Genomic DNA, 18,498 nt, shown 5'->3' on the forward strand with positions numbered 1-18,498 from the left:
GCGTGGGACCCTAACATTGATCTCCACAAAATCCATATGGGTTCAGCTTAATCTCTATTACAAGGCCTAGCCGAATTCACTATTGAACATAGTGAACCCCTGAGCACATCAATATAGACTTTTAGAAAGCCCAACATTTACACTAAATGGTCATTGGGTCTGGCTACTTTATGAAGGCCCAAGGACTATGGACTTAAGCGAGATTAGCCCATTAGGTAAAAACCCTAAATGGTCTTACACTTAACCTCTCAACCCATAATAATCAAACACTGCCTGATAAGAGAGAACTTCTCCCTTGGCTGGAAGGTACAATGTCACACTCTTTACACAGGATGGACCCCGACAATTAAAATCTTTGCAAACAAATTTTCATAAAAACATAATATGTATACACATATATTTACTTATTTTGCAAAACAAATTTCAAACACATTTGAAATCAACTACCAGTAGTTTAGGTTTCCATCAGAGAGAGTGCTATCCCCGATCATTCACTTTGTCTGACAAAGGGGCTGATTTTACCACTATGATCATCCACTCAGGTGAATTCTTAGACTGCCCCAACATACCCAGGTTTTGACCCCCACTAAGGATCTCACTGATTGGCATATCAAAGACAACCCTATCCAACACCTAGTGCAATAAGATAATCAAGTCTAGGGGTTAGGTGTAACTTTCAAGTTTTGCCCATCCGTCTCCAAGGTCCAGGGCACAACTGAAAAATGGTTCAGTTCAGAGTTTCAATCAAACCCACACTACATGTGCTTTGGGTCTCACCCTGATAGCTGAGACAAACCACCCCAACCAACTTGGTAGCACATTAGTTTCATTCTTGGCAAGATAAACCTCCCTATGTCTATCCAGTGGTTGTGAAGATTCTAAACTAACACGAGTCTTATAAGTGTCCAATTTAAGGGTATTATATAAAAACACACCATATATAACACAAATCAATTATGTATTATTATTCATTTACAATAAATGTCAAAAGTACATCAATCTGATTGGAGCTAAGGGTATACACTATCTAACAACTCCCACTTGCACTTAGGTCCAATCGGGTACAAGTTGGAGTCCTATACTGTCCACGTATTTCTCAAACACTTTCTATGTCAGTGCCTTTGTCAATGGGTCTGCCACATTTTTCGTTGATGCTACATTCTAAATATGGACATTCCCTTTCCCAACAATCTCCCAAAAATCTAGTGTTGTCACTTATGGCAATGTGCTTGGCCTGGGTCGTGGACTATTTTTCTTATTACATAGGACCACATTCTAAAGATGTAACCAAATGTAGACTTTCTATCATCTGGATTTGACTAGAAGTCGGCATCGATATACCCTAGGATCTATAGTGAACCACTATCAAAAAACTAGGCAAAACTCTTTTGTCCTTTGAAGGTATTTGAGTATGTCCTTTACAGATATCCAGTGCTCTTGTCCTAGGTTTGATCAATACCTACTCACCACACTCATTGCCTGAGCAATGTTTGGCCGAGTGCACAGAATGACATACATGATGCTCCCTACGGCTGAGGCATAGGGAAACTCTCTCATGCCCATCTCATTGGGAGTCTTAGGAGGCATACCCTTGGAGAGAGTGACTCCATGCCTAAAAGGGACAAATCCCTTCTTGGAGTTCTCCATGCTATATTTTTTGATAATCTTGTCAATGTAAGTAGACTAGGATAATCCTATTATCCTCTTTGATCTATCTCTATAAAATTGAAGTCCAAAGATATAGGCGGCTTCTCCATGATCTTTCACGGAGAATTTCTACAAAAGCCATAATTTCATCATAGTTAACATTCTCACTATCACAAAGTAATTAGTCACATGATTTTATTTCATATATTAGACTAAATGACATGATTTCATTTTCTTTTAATTGGTTAAAACTTACTTTTAATATTCTTTTAATTATTAGAATATTATCTGTCGAAAAAAATTGAGCCTTAAATAAGGGAAAGCTTTTAATTGGTCAACAGATTGTTCAAATTAAGACTGATGCTAATGCCGATTCCCCCTTGGTGTAGCAGCTTCCGAATTTTGACTATTGGAAGATAAATACAGATGGGAGTATTTTGAATTATTAATTGGTTAATTCCATTTCACCAAACCGAATTCTTATTTGGAGCAACGAAATAACACTTCGGGTCATGTATGTTATTTCGGGCCAATAGACTTCCAAAAGCCTTCAAAGTTTGTGGTGTAATTATTTATGTGTATTTCACACTTTGACTTATTGCATGGCTTCAACGGGCCCATTTACATACTCTCATTATGGAAGGCCAAACTACTAAAACGGGTTTATGATTGCATGATAATTAGAAGTGTAAATCGGTCAGGTTTCCTGTGGCCCGGTATGGCCCAGCACAACTTGATATGGCACAATGACTAATGCGCTGTGTCAGATTTGGCACAGAGGTTCGTACAGTGCTGGACCAGCATGACATAGCACGACAGCAAGTTGATAGCTTTAGGCAGGAAGTTCTTTTTGTGTGTAAGTGATATTAAAGTTGCTATGCTCTGCTTTGGCTGCCTCCTTTGGGTAGTGCTCCATGAAGGTTAATTAATTTGGTAACCGATGCTGCAGCAAGGTCGGGGTTGATAAAGAGTCTTTTGTCACTCCAAAAACCCTACATGATACTGATGCACAGAGATGCCCAACATTAAGTGCTCACAAGTGATTGAAATTACCTTAACGGTTTTTCAGAAAACACATAAAATAGAAAAATAAAAAAGAATGTGAAACAATAGAAGAAAATCAACAAAGTTTAGGGTTGAGGAATTTGAGGTTACGTACCAATTCTTTCTTAATTGGTAATTATAAACGATAGAGACTTGAGGAATTTGAGGGTACGTACTCGACCTTTCAGTTTCCAAACCCAGGCATCCCCAATCTTGTGCTGGTCGAGTGGCTGAGGTGTAGCCAGCCAGGCTATACCTTTGTGTCCCCAATCCTATGCTGACCAAGGTATTGTTGGATGAGGCATAGCCAGCCAGGCTATGCCTCGGCGTCCCTAGTCTTGTGTTGACCGAGGTTAACATTGTCCGAGATCTTTCGGTTTCCAAACTCAGGCTACACATCGACGTCCCCAGTCTTGTTCTGATCGAGGTTACCATTGTCTGAGATCTTTCAGTTTCTAAGCTCTCAATAATGAGACACTCAGTTTTTGGTCTCGGGAGCCTTTGGGGCCCTTTTGGGGCTAGCCATTTCCCAGCTAGCTCAACCATTAAGTCGGAGGCAGTGTGGAGTTCCTTGACCGCCCTCAGGCCTTAGTGGGTGGGGGGCATTCTTCCTGCACGTTTAGGCTCAGCTGTTGGTAGTTGAGTCAGGAAGCTTGCTTGGCAACGTGCTGTCGAGCTAGGCACAATGGGCTTAGTCGTTGGTAGCTGTGTCGGGTAGCTTGCTTGGCAATGTGATGTCAAGCTGGGTGCAATGGGCTCAGCCGTTGGCAACTGAGTCGGGTATCGTGCTTGGCAATGTGCTGTCGAGCTCGGCACAATGGATTCAACCATTTGGGGATCGACGGAGTCAGCTTAGTTGGCAGTGCGACTCAGCATGTGCATGCGTAGTGTGTGCAGTGGTCATGGGCGCATCTTTGGGTCGGTGAAGTAGCTTAAAAAGATACTTTTATTGCTTGTTGGTCTACTGGTAGTACATCCTGAGGTTTCCCAAGTTCCAACTCCTCGGTATTGGTCAACCCTCAATGTTTTCAAGTCTTTAAGTACCTAGTCCGAAGACTCTAGTGACCCTATATGCCCTTCTCAGTTTGATCCGAGCTTCCCTTCTCTTGGTGTGGGGACTATGACTTTGCGTAGAACGAAATCGTTTGTCTAGTATTCATGCCTCGTCATCTTAGAATCGTAATGTCATGCCATCTTCTAATGTTGTGCAACCATCTTTACATGTGCCCAGTCCCGAGCTTCTTCTACTAGGTCCAACTCCATGTGTAGATCTTCCTCATTCCATCCTTCATCAAAGAGCACGGTTCGAAGGGTTAGGGAACCTATCTCGATGACCTCGGCCTCGTAGGTCAAGCTAAAAGGGGTCTCTCTGGTGGCAACTTGTGGGGTCGTCCTATAAGCCCAGAGAATGCTCGACAACTCCTCGACCCACCTTCCCTTGGCCTGATCCAGGCGTGTTTTCAGGCCATGTAGTGGGACACAGTTGGTTACCTTGGTCTGCCCGTTGCTCTAAAGTTAGTGTACCATGGTAGTTCGATGGTCGATGAACTGTGTTCTATTGTCTGTGATGATCATGCATAGGATACCGAAGCGACAGATGATTCCCCGCCAAAGGAAGTTCTGGGCATTGTGGGCGGTGATGCGCACTAGGGGTTCAACTTCTAGCCACTTTGTGAAGTAGTCCACTTCTACGAGAAGGAACTTCTTCTACGCAACCGCGGTGGGGAAGGGGTCAAGGATGTCCATTCCCCATTGGGAAAATGGCTATGGGCTGGCGATCGGTCTCAAAGGGGCCACAGGCTGGTGATATAGATTAGATTGATGTTGGCAACTGTTGCACTTCTGGACTAGCTGGGTGGCATCCTACTTCATCGTTGGCTAGAAATATCCCTGTCAGAGCACTTTATGGGCTAGTGTGGGTGATCTCCACAAATGCCCTCATGTATTTCCCTAAGGACGTAGTATGCCTCAGTTGGGGGAAGGCACCTCAAGTAGGGAAGCGTGTGGGAACGGCGGTAGAGTTGACCCTATATCAGGCAATACTTGGCTGCTCTATGTTGGAGTCTTCTTGCTTTTGCCCGACCCTCTAGGGAGGTGCCCTCAAAGATACTCGATTATGGGGTCCGTTCAAGATGAGCCATGTTGCACGAAAAGGATGAGGATGGTTGATGGTGTAATGCTCGGTTCGGCCAGCATGTCTAGACGGACAGTTGAGTCAAGGTTGGCCTAAGGCAAGCTGGTGAGCCTTGAAAGGGCATCGGCTCGAGCATTCTCAGTCCGAGAGGCCTGCTGGATGTCGAAGTGCTCAAGTTGCGGAATGAGCTCCTACACATTTAGTAGGAAGCTCGCCATAGAGGGAGCCTAAGCCTCAAACTAGCCATGGATCTGGTTGACCACGAGCTAAGAGCCCAACAATTAGGGGCCTCATACTCTGCCTCATTGTTGGACGCTTTGAAATCGAACCTGATGGTGTGCTCCAACACTACATCGTCCAGGCCCATTTACATACTCTTGTTATCAAACTGGAAGCCCAAACTATTAAAACGGTTTTACGATTGCATGATAGTTAGAGGTGTAAATCGGGCTAGGTTGCCTATGGCCTAGCATAGTTTGATACGACACAATGACTAATGCGCCATGTCAGAGTGTCAGACATGGCACAGAGGTTCATGCCGTGTTGGCTGGGGGTTCAAAACCCATGGGCCGACATGACATAGCACGACAACACGTTGATAGCTTTCGGCAGGAAGTTCTTTTTGTGTGTAAGGGATATTAAAGTCGCTATGCTCTGGTTTGGCCGCCTCCTTTGGGTAGTGCACCATGAAGGTTAATTAATTGGGTAGCTGATGCTGCAGCAAGGTCGGGGTTGAAAAAGAGTTTTTTGTCACTCCAAGAACCCTGCAGGATATTGATGCATAGAGATGCCCAACATTAAGTACTCACAAGTGATTGAAATTACCTTGATGGTTTTTCAGAAAGCACATAAAATAGAAAAAAAAAAAGAATGTGAAACAATAGAAGAAAATCAACAAATTTTAGGGTTGGAGGGGAATTCTAGGGAGTAGACTTAAACCAATTCTTTCTTAATTGGTAATTACAAGCGATAGAGACTTGAGGAATTTGAGGGTACATACCTAGCAAATCACATTCAAAGAGAATACGATGCGAGATGTACTGATGAAATCTGAATTTTCTTTTCTTTTGAGAAATCCCGACCTCTGGTTAATTCTATTTCACCAAACTGAATTCTTATTTGGAGCAATGAAATAATACTTTCTCAAAAATAAAAATAAAAAAACTGAATCTACAAGGATGATGTAGGAGAAATGTATTTCTCAAGTGTATTTTGGTACCACTTCATCATATATAATTGTTAATTAATAAGAAAAATATAACAGTTTGTCGAACTATGAGACCTGAGTTGGAATAATAAGTGATCTGTGGATATTTAAAAAGATAAAATATTTATGAAAACAACAATAAGTTAAAATTTGTGGATATTGTCCGTAACAAAGTAGTAAGTAGAGGTAATACAAACATCAATTAGATAAAACCAAACTCGTCGCAAATAGGGGTTTATGTAGAAGACTGCCACCAAACCCAACAACACTATTATATAAGAAGCTATAAAGCTTACAACAAACCTGTCCATGTCCATATCCATGTCCATGTCATCAGGAGTTGTTTGCATAGATGGTGGTGCCTTGGAACTGTTTGTGCAATTATTCTTCTTTAAGGGTTCTCCACAAAGAAGAAGGTTGCCCTCATAGCTAGTTTTCCCAATGTTGCAAATTGTCTTTTTTCTCTCTGGAGTCCTTCCGGATAGGTTGTTATGATCCACATTGAAATTCGACAAAGAGTTTAGCTCAATCATCTGAGGAGGGATTATTCCCATCAAATTGTTGTAGGAAAGGTCCAAACTCTCTATTTTTCTCAGATTTGAAAAGCTTTGTGGGATTTGCCCATTTAAATAGTTGTGCGATAGGTTCAATGCAAGAATATCACTTAAATCTCCAATTTTATGTGGGATATTGCCTATTAATTTGTTGCAAGAGAGATCAATTCCAGACATGAGCTCAAGAACAACACCCTTGTAAGTTTCGTACCGGAATTTTGTTGTGAACTCCACTTCTACTTCCACCATGGCATTTTCATCATGGAAATCATTTTTAGATTGAATTAACATACTTTTATATGTATATATATCATCATATGCGAATCGAAGAAGCTCAACTTCTGAGTTTCTTCTATATGAGTTTGATTCTCCTTTAAATGTGATGTTATTTATGCAAGAAGGTATAGAACCTGAGAGCCAAATCCATTTAATTTAGGCTATGTTTCCTTAGAAGTAAAAGGTAAGGAAATTAATGAAGGGAAACCTGTTCATGGTTTGGACAGACTTCAATATAGCTTTCCCTACGTTTACCTCCAAACCAAACATCTTTAGTGATATTTCTTTTTAAATTTTAAAATTTTCTAAGAAAGCATGTGGATGAGTATTGCGAAGCTGATGAATGAAGATGAATCCCATACAAACTTCAACCCGAAGTAATCTCTAGTTGTCGATCAGATGCTGAACGATATATAAGCATGATGTTTCCTAGTTTATGTATATACTTAGACAATTGTTGAAACAGGCCCCGCCTAACACCAGCTGAGACCATGATAGACAACCTTCAGTGTACAGACCAAATCAACACAGCCTTTGGCATGCATCGACTTTGTGTTTATGATATGCAACATTATTTTATTTTATAAATATGGATGTGTGATGAAGATCACACACATTACGTAATACGTACCTTGGATCGGTGAAGTGTGATTGAATTTATTCCAACTCAAATCCAACCTTCGCAAGTTCTGGAGCCCAGTTAATTGTACAAATTATTCATCAAATTTGATAGTAATATTAACAAAGAAAATTAAAGTTGATTAAGAAATAGATAATCCAACTACATAGAAATTCGTGAGAGATTTGAAGGCTTATATACCTTGGATTGCTAGAGTGCCGGTGAATTCATTTTCACTCAAATCTAACATTTGCAAGTTGTTTAGATCACTTAATTCTGACAAGAAAAAGAAAACACCAAACATAAATAAAAATGATAATTATATTGTAACAAAAGTAGTAATCAAGAGAGACAAATTGTGTATTTGCATTGGTACGTAGAGAAAATTAGGGAAAGAAGACAAAGAAGATTGTACGTACCATTTGCAGGAAATGTCCCGTTTAGATGGTTATTGATGGAGTGCGATCCGGCCGGTCTTAGCTGTCCGCTGCCTTGCTGTTACAAGGTGGGTCAGTTCGGCGAAGTGTATCCCGAGCTGCTACAAGGTGGGTCAGTTCGGCGAAGTGTGTCCCGAGCTGTTACAAGGTCAGTTCGGCGAAGTGTATCCCAAGCTGTTACAAGGTGGGTCAGTTCGGCGAAGTGTGTCCCGAGCTGTTACAAGGTGGGTCAGTTCGGGCCCCCGGTAGGGAGCTCAGTCCGCTAGTGCCCTTGTTCTCACCTAGGCTTGGCCCCTTTTGCCGAGCTGTTGTTTCTGCCACGTGTCACGTAATAGTGAGGTCGGGCTAAATCTTCCTTCTTCAGTTATCTCTAATGAAAAGAGACTTGAGGGATTTGAGGGCAATCAAGGAGGTAAAAATAGTGTTGGTGAAATAATTAGCACTCAGATCCAGAACTTGTAGACTTTTGAAGCCTAAAAGAATTACATTTCCTCAATGTTATATATATATATAAAATTAAAGCAATGTAAATGTAAGCAAAGTGTATAAATAGAATGAAGAGAAAAAACATACATCGAGAAATCTGAAAAGGGAAGAATTAATATAGTTGAAGCAAAAAAATATTAATTAATTAATTAACAAATATATATTTGACTTCATTCTTATTAGTACATGTTCCAAATACATGTAAACAATGGAATTGAAGCATTTCATAAATTTTATAGAAAATACTTTAGCTATTAATAATTACAAATTAATTAATAGGAAGGGAACACTCAATACAACCTGACATCATTCTTAGTTACAGCTAAACTAATATACTAATTAAGCCTTGTAAAGATGGTTTGGGCCTGTACTGTACCCTGTACGACTACCTAATCCATGGTCCAAACCCCTTAATTATAAAGATAGTAAATTGGTTAGTAATTCAAAATAAAATCAAAGAAGGCAATGTCTTAATTAAGCAGAAAAGCTTCTTGTAAGGATTAAATTCTCTAATTGTTGGTCGGATTAATTGGAATTTCATTGACCATGATGAATGATTAAACATCACTAAATGGATGCATGACCAATATCATGAATGGAGTCAAACAAGCTTAATTAAGTAATTATTGCTGGAGCAGTGTCATAATTGTAACACGAATCGAGATTAGTTAAGATAACATATGCATTGTACGTACCTTGGATTGCTTTGCCAAAAGAGCTTTTGTACGTGTACCTTGGATTGCTTGAACACTGCCATTGAAATCATTCCAACTCAAATCCAACATTTGCAAGTTCTCGAGACCCACAAGTTCTGCACATCATTAATTATTAATGAAAGTTGAGTGTATAAATATATAAAGATAATGTGTGCCTCATCTGAATTAAATATACCTTCAGGAGGAAAGTTCCCTTCCAAACAGTTACCACTAAGATTCAGATTCTTGAGGGATTTGAGGGCACCCAAAGACGGCAGGATGCTGTTGTTGAAAGAATTCCCACTCAAGTCGACAACCTCCAGCTTCTTTAATCTACCCAACGGTTCCAGCCCTACAATAAGAATATATATATATATATATATATTTGAAATAGATGAACTGAAAGACGACTATAAAACAAATTGCAGTTTTCTTAATTAATTAGCAATACCTTCATTGTCTGCCAAACTTGATAAGTCAAGATGTTGAAGCTCTTGAAAGGGAAGAAACAAGCTGGCATTTAGAAGCCAATTTGGTAGATCTACAACACCATATAATGTCCGACTTTGTCTGGTATAAAAGAAAGAGAGTTGGATGATTCTGTCAGTGGTGAGATTACATTGAACTCTCTCCCAGGAACAACAATCATCATTATCATCGTCCTCAACCCAAGTTGGGAGACGGCCGGAAGAAGTATCATCATCACCAGTCCATGGAACAGAAGCCTTCAAAGCTAAAAGAGCCATCTTCTCCTGCTCCAAACATGCCATTGATTCATGATATTGATGATGAAACTGATGAAGCAGCAGCATAACAATAAGCCATGCCCGTAATGTTCTCATCCTCGAAGCCCACTCCATGATTTTGAGAAATGGATGGATTTCCCCTGTTTCAGCTTTCTAACTCCCCTCTCCTATATATAGGTAGCTGTAATTAGAGCAAAATGAATAATAATCTATGTGGTCTACATATTACCACAACATACCCACATGTTCTACATCTTATAGACTTGAAGTAAAATTGGAGTCTCTTTAGTTCCTAAAATTAAAGTGATGGATAGACGTAAGTCCCACACTTTAGCAATATATGGTCATGGTTGACTTTTGACTTGGAACCAGGAACTCGTCAATATATGTATGACTTATGACTTTATGAGTCATGGCTGTCCAATTATTGGACCATTTTCTTAAATTTATATTTTATTAAGATTAAATCTTCGACATGTTTTTTCATTCCCTCTTTACTTTCCACAACACTTAGTACTTGATGTAGGGGCATAGAGCCCATTAGCATTAACCATCTCATACGTGGGTCCCCTTCCCCTACATCAAGCTGACATTAACCATGTCGTTACTCGTTAAAGTTCGAATCTTTCTTCCGCTTATAGGCCGGCCACATTTTGGAGGAAGTAATTAGCTTTTTGAATGTCTCAACAAGACAAGATAAAGGTTAGCTCGTCACTGAGCTTCATTTCATGAGCCTGGTCCAACCTAAATTTTATCCCGTTTAGCTTAAAGAACTTTAATGGAACTATGGATGAAATAGACATGAAAACATTTAGCCTGTTCTCCATTCAGGCTTCTTAGAAAATAACTTTTTATAAAATCATTACTAACAGGACCTGTGCGATGTATAGGATTTATTAAACAAAAGTTAAATAATAGAAATGGTCATTTATTAAAATACCTTTTATAGTTTTATGGATTTACTAAAATCTATCTTATAGTTAAAATTTTACTAAAACACCATTTATAATTTTCAATAGATTTAATCAATCTTCAATTATATGACAGTGGAAAATAACAAAGTTGACCCTAATGTTCATTTAAATAATTTTAACCAAAACAAAATAAAAATAAAAATATCATTTTTGCCCTTTATAAGACACGGGCAACCGCTCTATTGGTTATATTTGGATCATTTTGTTTTATGTACAAAAAAAGTGTTAAGGGTATTTTTGGAATAAAAAATCATGGGCCTAATGGCAAAACAAACACTCCTTAATAAAAGGTTGATTAAGTAAATATTTTTTATTTAAAATATTTATTTATTTAAATACATAAATAATATGTAAAATATGTAAATTTTAAAGTATTAATTATTTATTGAATTTAATTATCCATAAAATCATAATTTATACTATTATTACATAATTTCATTATTAATTTTATAATATATTAAATTATTATTAATTTTAATGTTATGTTATAATTATTTTTCTAATTCGAAGATTTTTTTGTTAATTTATTATATAATTTCATTATTTTCAACATTTAAAATCCAGTTATGATAAATATTTAAATAATCTATAAAATATTTAATATTTTTTTCTTATTTGGACTTTATTTATTGAAATCTATTACATATTGTTAAATATTGAGAAACATTTAAATTGATAATCCAGAAGAACATAATTTAAATTGTTAGTACATAATTTTGTGATATACTTTATAAAAATATAAATTTATTTTTACATATAAAAATATAAAAATACCACATATTTGTATATGCTTTAAACATTGGATGACATTGTATGCTTTATACATCCAATGCTTTATACATCCAAATCAGTTTCAAGAAATTACATTAATTGGACCAACTATGGATGAATTGTGAGACATACAGTTTTGGTTGCTAATGACATAACTGGTGCATGATGAGATGGCATATAGCCAGCAATGGACTAAACTTTCTTTATCATCTTCTTTCATCACCATCTTCTAAGGACGGAAGTGAATGAAGCCCAATTTTTTCTTTGATTTAGAGGGCCACATTCTTAGGAATTTTTATTTAAAGACTTTCAAAAGCCTTGAAAGTTTGTGGTGTAATTATTTTTGTGTATTTCGCACTTTGACTTATTGCATGGCTTCAACGGGCCCATTTACATACTCTTGTTATCAAATTGGAAGTCCAAACTACTAAAACAGGTTTATGATTAAATGATAGTTAGAGGTATAAATTGGGTTGGATTGCTTATCGCGTGGTATAGCCTAGCACAGCTTGATATGGCATAATGAGTAATGCACCGTGTCAGACATGGCATAGAGGTTCGTGCCATGCTGGGCTGAGGGTTCGAAACCCATGGGCCAGCATGACATAGCACAACAGCAAGTTGATAGCTTTCGACAGGAAATTCTTTTTGTGTGTAAGGCATATTAAAGTTGCTATGCTGCAGCAAGGTTGGGGTTGATAAAGAGTTTTTTGTCACTTCAAGAACCCTACAGGATATTAATGCACAGAGATGCCCAACATTAAGTGCTCACAAGTGATTGAAATTACCTTGATGATTTTTTTTGAAAACACACCGCTCCTCTCTGTACCATCCCCTTTGTCTCCTGAACTCTTGGCCGTCCCAATGCCCAAGGACTTCAAAGTACTTCCCCTGGACAAGTATGACAGATTGTTTGAAACAAATGATCATGTGGATGCCTTTCAGTCACAGATGCACTTGGCAAGGGCAAGCGAGTCCTGCATGTGCGTAGCCTTCTCTACCACCTTCAGAGGAGTAGCTCGCACATGGAATAGGAACCTCGCACCCGGGACAATAAAAAGTTGGGCACAGTTCGTGCAGGTCTTCACCTCCTAGTTCGTCACCAGCAAAAGATGTCTGAGAACCCAAGAAAGTCTCATCGGCATAGTTCAGAGGGAAGGGGAGTCTATTCGCAACTACATCATGCGGTTTAATGACGCTTGTCTACAGATACCCGACCTGGACCCCGTAGTGCGGCTCATAGCAGTCAAGAGGCATAACACACAAGGAGTTCAAGTGGCATGTAGTTGTCAACCGACCTAAGTCTGTATCCGAGTTCCTCAAGCTCACGGACCAGTTCATAGGAACGGAGGAGGAGATTAACCAGAAGAATGAAAGTTTGCCTGAAAAGAGGAGAAGAGAAGCTGAGTCCTCGACCTATGGGGACAGCAAGAAGAAGAAAGACCCAGCCCGGGGAGGAACGCTAGGTTAGCATTTCCCAGATCCTCTAGTAGAAAGGACTGACTATACACCTCTGAACGCAAAGCGGGCCGAAATCCTCATGGTGATCAAGGACGCCCCTTACATGAAGTGGCCACCTCGGCTGAGAGGGGACCCGAGTGTTAGAATTAAAAATTTGTATTGTAATTTTCATAAAGATCACGGTCATAATACTGAAAGTTGTAAGAACCTCCGCGATGAGATAGAAGAACTCATCCGTCATGGATATTTAAAAATTTTGTACAAAATGATAATAAAACAGGATGGCAGGGGGAGCAAGGTAGAGATGCTCCTGAGTCCAGTAGTAGGCAAGGCGAGTATCCACAGAGGCAGCCCCCTGAAGAGAGGCTAGTTCGGAGAACCATACACATGATCACCCGAGGATCGATTGTCGTGAGTTGCACCTCGGCCGCAGCTTGGACCTCGGCTCGTGAGATTGGAAGGGAAGAGCAGAACCCCCCGAAGTGGCCAAGAACAGAGGAACCGATCTTCTTCATTAAGGACGACGTGCACGGAGTCCACTACCCCCATAATGATGTGCTTGTCGTGAAGATAAGGATCAATGATTTTGAGGTGAAGCATGTCCTTGTCAACTCCGGCAACTCGACAGACATTCTTTTCAAAGTCACGTTTGACAAGCTTCAGCTACAAGAGAGCGACCTTGAGCCCGCAAGTACTCCCCTAGTGGGCTTCAGCAGAGAGGAAGTCAGGCCCTTGGGGAGAATCACTGTACCTGTGGAGGTCGGCACCTGGCCTGGCATAGTGAGGCTCAACCACAACTTTTTGGTGGTCGTAACTCCCTCCCCGTACAACACCATAATAGGTCGGTCCATCACCCATGCTCTACGTGCGGTGGTCTCCACCTATTATTTGGTGATGAAGTTCCCCACAAACTTCAGAGTTGGGGTAGCACGAGGGGATCGGCTCGAGTCTCGCAAGTGCTACGTCGTCACTCTCAAAGGAAAAGACAAGGTGGCAGAAGACCTCGAGCTGGAGCAACCTGCGGAGCATTGCCAAGACCAAGCTGCACCTACGGAAGAGATTGTTTCCATGCCAACTTCAATAGAGGACCCAGCTCAGACACTCCAGATCGGCGCTTCAGTCGAGGAGCCTCTGCGATCTCAACTGGTAAGTTTCTTATTTAGAAATTTATATGTTTTTGCATGGTCTATGGCAGAGATGCCCGGCATAGACCCAAGCATCATTACTCACAAACTGAGCACTGATCCTGTAGTTAGGCCCGTTAGACAGAAGAAATGCAACCTAGCCCCGGAGCGTTGGAGAGCAGTTGACGAGGAGGTCGGGAAGCTCCTCGTAGCCGATTTTATCAGGGAAGTCCATTACCTGAGCTGAGTGGCCAACCCTGTTCTGGAAAAAAGGCTAACGGTAAATGGCGCATGTGTGTCGATTATACTGACCTAAACCGGGTTTGCCCAAACGACTGCTTCCCACTCCCCAGGATCGACCGTTTGGTGGACGCGACCTCAGGGCATGAGTTGTTGAGCTTCTTGGACGCCTAATCGGGCTACAACCATATCAGAATGGACCCTGCTGATGAAGAAAAAATAGCCTTCATAACCGAGCTTGACATGTACTGCTACAAGGTCATGCCCATTGGGCTGAAAAACATCGGAGCTACATTCCAAAGACTTGAAAACAAATTGTTTGAGTCATTGGTCGACAAGAAAGTAGAATGCTATATAGACAACATGGTCGTCAAAACTCAGTTTTCAAGTGATTTAATAAAAGACTTACATTTTGTCTTTGAAATCTTGTGTAAATTTAACATGAAATTAAACCCAAAGAAGTGCGTTTTCGGTGTCACCTTGGGTAAATTCCTAGGTTACATCGTCAACCAACGTGGCATTAAGGCTAACCCTGAAAAAAATAAGACAATCTTAGATATGAGACCACCTCGGAAATTGAAGGAGGTTCAGAGGTTGAATGGCCGCATAGCCACCCTGAGCCGCTTCATGTCCAGATCGGCAGATCCCTGCCTGCCTTTCTTCAAGGCAATTAAAAGCAAAGGCTTCGAATGGACCGAAGACTGTCAGCTTGCTTTTGACAAGCTCAAAAAGTACCTCGCCCGCATCCCAACCTTGACCCGACCCGAGGTGGGAGATACTTTGGAGCTATACCTCTCCGCGAGTGACGATATAGTCAGCTCGGTACTAATAAAAGAGGTAGATCGGGTCCAATGGTCTATCTACTATGTTAGCAAAGTGTTGTAGGGGGCCGAGACGAGGTACCCAGAGATCGAAAAGTTGGCGTATGCTCTAGTTGTTGTAACTCGGAAGCTTCGTCCGTACTTTCAAATAGGTTGACAAAGTGGGCCATCGAGCTCAACGAGTACGACATCCAATACAAGTCATGAACTGCTATCAAGGCCCAAGCCTTGGCTGACTTTGTCATAGAATGTACTTTCAGCACCGAAGTCCCCAAGCTGGATGAGCCCGAGCACCGCGAAGGAACAACCAGTGCAGCTTCTCTCCTAGTTAGATTAAACCCGAACTGGGATTAGGAGCCTTGGATCCTTCACATGGACAACTCGTCAAATCAGCAGGGCAGCGGGGCTGGAATCGTTCTATACGGGCCAAGTGATGTGAAACTAGAGCATGCGCTATGCTTTGAGTTCGCTATGTCCAACAATGAAGCGGAGTACGAGGCGTTAATAGCCAGGCTAGCTCTAGCAAATGAAGTGAAAGTCAAGCACATCGTCATCTGCAGTGACTCCCAGCTCATGGTCAACCAAGTCACAGGTGAATATGAAACCATGGTCGCCTACTTAGCCAAAGTAAGAGAGACTCTGCTCAACTTCCAGTCCCACTTCATTAAGCAAATCCCGAGATCTGAGAACGCTAAGGCCAATGCCTTGTCCCGGTTAGCTAGCACAAGTGATAATACCATGAGAACCATGTACATAGAGAACTTGCCTCGGCCTAGCATTCTCGGGGGGGGGGGGGGCAGAGGAGGTCGGTCCTGTCATACAAGCAGAGCTGAGCTAGATCGATACACTCATGAGCTTCCTACTGCACGGGACCCTCCTTGCAGATCGTAATGCTGCTAGACGGTAGAGCATCAGGCAGCCAAATACGTCATGATAGACAAACGGATATACCGAAGATCTTACACGCTCCCCTATCAATGCTACTTTCGACCTTTTGAGGCCGAGCTCGTGCTCCGCAACACTAATGAGGGCCTGTGCAGTGGACACTTGGGGGGGGGGGAGGGCCCTCACCCAGAAAGCGCTACGACAGGGATACTATTGGCCAACATTGAAAGCAGATGCAATTGAATTTGTCAGAAAGTCTGACAAATGTCAGAAACATGCCAATATCCACCACCAACCCGTTGTCGACCTAAAGTACCTCACAAGCCCATGGCCCTTCGCACAATGGGGGATTGATATACTTGGACCATTTCCACCTGCAACAGGACAAAAGAGATTCTTAGTGGTAGCAATTGATTATTTGACTAAGTGGGTGGAGGCCGAACCTCTCACAACGATCACAACACGGAATGTGCAGAACTTCTTCTGGAAGAAAATAGTTTTCCATTTCGGACTACCTCGAATACTCATCTCTAACAACGGCAAGTAGCTCAAGGACATTAAATTCTAGAATTGGTGCAAAGATATGGGAATACAACAAAATTTTACATCGGTGGCGCACCCTCAAGTGAACAGCCAAGCGGAGGTCACAAAGAGAGCCATGCTACGCATGGAAGCATACGACAACAAAGCAAACAAGGATGAACTATGCACCAACCTCGACCTACTTGATGAGGTACGGGACCTTGCATACATTAAGGCCACAACCTACCAATAGAGAGTATCTTGGTAATATAACACCAGGGTCAAGAAGCGGAATCTCCGTGTTGGTGACCTGGTTCTTCGCAAAGTCATGGTACCTAAGCCCGGTGTTGATAAGCTCGGCCCAAATTGGAAAGGACCCTACTGAGTAAAGCGAGTACTCGGGGAAGGAACGTATGAGCTCGAAACCCTAGAAGGGAAGTAGGTACCTCGAGCATGGAATATTGTCAACCTAAGGCAATATCACCTGTAATTACCGAACTCTAGGAGAGTGGACTATAAGTCGCTCCCCCAGCCTAAGGGCCAAAACGCCGAGCCAAGGACCTCGGAACCCAGTTGCCTCTTTGGCATGGGCGAACTCCAGAGGAGTGGACTATAAGTTGCGCCCCCAGCCTAATGGCCAAAACGTCAAGCTAACAACCTTGGCACCCAATCGCCTCTTCAGCATAGGTGAACTCCAGAGGAGTGGACTATAAGTTGCTCCCCTAGCCTAAGGGCTGAAACGCCAAGATAAGGACCTTGGCGCCCAGTCGCCTCTTTGGCATGGGCAAACTCCAAAGGAGTGGACTATAAGTCGCTCCTCCGGCCTAAGGGCCAAGACGCTGAGCTAATGATCTCGGTGCCCAGTCGCCTCTTCGGCATGGGCAAACTCTAGGAGAGTGGACTATAAGTCGCTCCCCCAGCCCAAGGGCTAAAGCACCGAGTTAATAAAAGACCTCGGCACCACATAAGACCTAGTCGCCTCATCAGCATAGGCTAAGTACTTTTAATGCCTAAGGCACAGACAGCTCGGGTGTGAATCCCACGATGCATAACCCACCCTGGCATACAACGGGTTGAACCCAATAGGGACAATCGACATCAACTTAAGTAACCCGAGTGCAGACAGGAAGAGCATATACCCTACTATGTCACTCACCTCGGTGTACATCATAGAATCACACCTAAGTATTGGGAGATAGTTTGGGGTGACGACAGTTAAGAAACCCCTACTTCGGGTATTTAGCTCGATAGCTTAATAGCTCGGGGTAAAATGATTACATCGGCAAATAAAGTAAATTGCACAGCACTTAGCAAAAAGCATATTTTCATTACCAGAGTTTCATTACAATAAGTTTGGTACAAAAAGAGAAGAAAAGAGAAACTGAGCTCATGGGCTCAAAGTACAAGGGCTGGAACTACTCGTCATCATTCCTAGAAGAAGTCTCCGCAGGAGTGCCAGCTCGGTCGGCAGCCTCCCTGATGTCAGCTACTTCCTCCTCCTCCTCGAAGTCTTGGTCCTCGGCGGCTATGCGGGCTACCTCTCTTGTGATCTGCAAAGTGGTGATGGCGCTCATGTCGAGCTGCGGGAACTCGCGCTTTATTAGCCACCAACTAAGCTTGAAGCCTTTGCGGTAGGCCTCCACCATCACCCCATCGAACTCCTCCAACTTGACGTAGTCTTGAACGGTCTTGACTTTGGCCTCCTCCATGGCAGTAAGGAGGATCTCAGTTCGCTCCTTAACATCAGCCTCGAGGTTCTCAACCTGACACTTCAAAGTTCCCTTATCTGACTCAAGGTTCTTCACCTTGTGCAGCAATTCCTCCTTCTCGCGCTACCACTCCTCCTTCTCTGACT

Source organism: Nelumbo lutea, chromosome 6, assembly GCF_056320005.1.
Source record: "Nelumbo lutea isolate HS-2025 chromosome 6, American lotus-T2T, whole genome shotgun sequence".
In the NCBI taxonomy this organism is placed as follows: Eukaryota; Viridiplantae; Streptophyta; class Magnoliopsida; order Proteales; family Nelumbonaceae; genus Nelumbo; species Nelumbo lutea.